This window comes from Hordeum vulgare, chromosome 4H (genome assembly GCF_904849725.1).
Source record: "Hordeum vulgare subsp. vulgare chromosome 4H, MorexV3_pseudomolecules_assembly, whole genome shotgun sequence".
Classification (NCBI taxonomy): domain Eukaryota; kingdom Viridiplantae; phylum Streptophyta; class Magnoliopsida; order Poales; family Poaceae; genus Hordeum; species Hordeum vulgare.
In genome coordinates, this window is record NC_058521.1 from 602,093,171 (window position 1) to 602,097,079 (window position 3,909).

A 3,909-nucleotide genomic window follows, 5' to 3' on the forward strand; every position below is an offset into this window, starting at 1 on the left:
CCTGGTGCAGCCCCATGGCCGAGATCGAGGGGGCCGGGTGAAGCGTTGGATGGTTCGGTGGACGAGAATGGCGGGATGGCTTGGTGAAGATTGAAGAAGGAAAGGTAGGAGACGACATCGTGAAGGATAAGAGGGAAAGCGATGAATGAGTGGGCCATATGGGAACGCGTGGCGCATGAATATTACGAGGCGTGCTGCGGGACGTTCGATCCCAGCTGGATCCCGCGGCTCGCTTGCGATCGGCCGACGCCCCGGTCAAATCGTTTACCTTTGATTACTGTCCTATAGAGAACTTATGTATGTAATCAGTGTATCCAAGAGGCTCCTATTGAGCTATATATAGTTCCTCGGCTGATGTTAGATTTAAGCTCGATCAAAAGCTACTAAAGAGGCCGTTTATTGTCAAAAGGAAAAAAAAAAAAAAAAAAAAACTCAACAACTCCAAACAGTTTCTTCAGCTTTGCATACAAAATGCAATGAACTTTAGTAGGTGAACTCCGACGAACAAGTGGCATTATAGTATGTAATATGAACAAAGGTGCCCAACCAAAAAAAAGTGGAAATAAGAAATAGAATGCACCAGCCGGGAATCGAACCCGGGTCTGTACCGTGGCAGGGTACTATTCTACCACTAGACCACTGGTGCTTTTTGACTAATTCTTTTGCTTGGGCTAAATAACATAGGAGTTGAGAAAGAAAACTTATTTACAGCCATTCTGACATGGCACGTAGAGGTAATCTCAGTGTCGACCACGATTTTGAATTTTATTGGAACAGGTTGGGAGCGAAATACAGTTAGTGACACACTTTGACGAATCAATTTACATCCTTCAACACATTCTGCTGCCAGAAAGAGAAAAGGATGCTAAACCAAATTAATTGACTCGATGTGGCTGAACCCCGAGTACATAAATAAGATCCATTACAGCATACGGCATCAGGACAGAAGAAAATTAAGTTGTCGAAAGATCGAAGAGCAGCAATTGGTGCTCACATCCTAAAGGCTAGATGCATGTCTTCATACGCTGAAGATACCAAGTCGATACTTTTTAGAATGCAGTCAAAACATACACATACTAACCAAAGTTGCGGAAACTTCTGTATGTTTCCATGCATATGGTAGCCTACAGGTTGAATTCTTGGTCGATCAGATATAAAACGAAAGCAATGAGTCGCTGATGTGGGTATAAATTTTCTCGAGCAAGTAACAAATGAAGCCCGCCCTTAGTTCTGTCCATTGATGGAGGACAGAGGTTCAACAGATTGCTGGTTGAAGATGGCTTTGAACCGACGGATCCCGGATGTATGCTCCAGCAGAAACGAGTACGAGATGATAGTCCCTGAAGCAACTGTTTTTGAAGATGTTGAGAAAAAACACCCTGAATGTGTGCAATGCTTGGCTGTGTAATAAGTTTTTGTTGGTAGTTTCACCTTTTCCTTTTTGGGTTAGTTAAATGGAAATCCAAGGCAACTATATACAACACAAAAGTGGATGCAATCTTGTAGGAGTATATGACAATAATTTAGATGAAGATATATGATACTCCCTCTGTTTATAAATATAAGACCTTTTAGAGATTCCACTATGGATAACATATTTTTTTCAAAAAGGAGGCATCGCCCCGGCCTCTGCAACTATGGACCACATATGAAGCAAACGAGGTTGAAAATGAGTGTAAAAATATCAGTCATCAACTCCCTCAATCTTAAACTTGATTGTCCTCCAGCAACATAGAGAGAAATCCGAAGTATAAGGAACTCGGTTGTTTAAGCCGAAATAACGAGAAGGTTTTGGTTCACTTACGATCGGTATGCCTAGATAGCCCTTCACTTCTTTACCTGAAAACTTAGCATAGATATAGGGGTGGCATGGTTATAGTGCAAGTTTTAGTTAAGCAAAGATAATCAACACAAAGTTCTGATCTACGAGATAAAACAATTTTGCAACACTTCATTTCATTTAATCTAGACAACACTTGCTTGGAACTTGGTTAGTGTGTTTAGGAAAATTAAAGTACCAGCCAAAATAAAATTCTTCCTCTGGTTAGTAAACAGAAAAAAAAAATATTAACTAGAGACAACCTCTTGAAAAGAGGATGGAAAGGAGACAAAACTGTGTATTTTGTGGCAAGAATGAAAGTATAGCTCATCTTTTCTATTCTTGTTCAGTGGCTAGACTTGTTTGGAATTTGGTTAGATGTGCTTTTGATTTACAGTCTACTCCATCTAGTAAAATTGACTATTTTAGAAGGTGGATAAAATGTTTATCCAAAAATGACAAAAAACTGGTGCTAGCTAGCACTGCTGCCCTGCTTTGGGCAATTTGGAAATGCCGCAATGATATTATCTTTGATAGAAAAAGAATTAGTGACCATTTGAAACCGATCAAACTGATATGTGGATGGATTTCGGATTGGTTTGTGTTGCAGATAAAGGCTCCCGAGGGAAAACTGCTGATGCTGGGAGCATGACTCGTCGAACAGGTGGCAAGTGAGATATACATGGCGTCTCAAGGGTGGAGGATTGGAGTCCCACGAGACTGGAGTCGTGAAGATTGGCTTCCCTTTTGCGTTAATATGGCAATAGTTGAACTTTGGCTGGCCCTAGGCTTCTACTCCCTCTCGATGCAGAGGCCGGGGCTCAGCCTCCATTTCAAAAAAAAAAAGGCTTATACTTCCTCCGTTTTTAAATATAAGTCTTTTTTTTTAAACTTTTACTAGGGGACTACATACGGATGTATATAGACATACTTTAAAGTATAGATTCACTCATTTTGCTTCGTATGTAGTCTCTTAATGAAATCTCTTAAAAGACTTATATTTAGGAACAGAGGGAATACTTGATACTATCTAGACTGTGTTTGTGACCTACATGTGCCATCTTTGATAATAGTTAGTTTACTTTTTGCTGCTACTCTGAACTTCTTCTTTTTTTTTTGATGCATTTGATTTCTTTAGATGGAATCGAAGAGAAAACCTTCGGACAAAAGCTCCATGGCTGACGACGGGAGGAACGGAAGAAAAATTCCGCGGGAGGAAGAAGATGAGCGGATAAAGATGGAAGGAAAAAGTCTATTTTAAACCTTAAATTTGTAGAGCTTAAATATATCGAACCCTGAACTCTGAATCCCGGTCGTTGGCACTCTAAACTTATCGATCCCGACCAAATCAAACCCTGAAGTTGTTTTCACGTCAGAAAAAAATATTTCCTAATTATGATAATTTGTTATTCTCACTGACCGGCTTGACCCAGCTGTCATGTTTATCTTCCACCTCTAGTCTTTCTTCCCAATCAACCTGTCTCCTAATCCCGTACAGGCTACTAAAATTTACTCCCTCCGTTCCTAAATATAAGACCTTTTAAAGATTGTACTATAAACTACATACGGATGTACATAGACATATTTTAGAGTATAGATTCACTCATTTTGCTCTGTATATAGTCTTCTAGTGAAATCCCTAAAAGGTCTTATATTTTGGAACGGAGGGAGTACATGCTTGCGGCCTCCTCAGAAGATCGCGAGCGTTGCTCAGTATGGGGGCATTGTTGCCATTGTGTGCCTCCTTTTATTTTGCTTGGTATTCATTTGATTGTCAAACGATTAATCTCATTGCAAGGTTTGCACAGACGGAGCACAACACAGAACTAAAAAAAAGTGCTTCGGCTAGACTAATAGTCCTCGGCATGCTGCTAACCTGGTGCCATGGTGCCTGCTCGTAATGTTTCCATGGCACCTGCTGCTAGCAGGCTAATCGCCATGGAAGAGTCGGCCACCGAGCTTGACCGCGTCGGCACTGAGCCGTTGACTGACAAAGACATCGCGCTCTTGCCGAATCTGAGCCGACATCTTTCCCCGCCATGGCCTTGCAGCTAGCTCTGCATTGCCCCAACCTCCCGATGTGGAATTGT

General features: G+C 41.2%; 1 non-coding gene across 1 annotated transcript; it reads right to left on the minus strand.

The window, feature by feature from the left end:
• Window positions 1–575: 575 nt before the first annotated feature.
• Window positions 576–646, minus strand: TRNAG-GCC. The gene has a single exon. It is a non-coding gene; the product is annotated as a tRNA-Gly (tRNA).
• Between the last annotated feature and the right edge of the window lie 3,263 nt (window positions 647–3,909).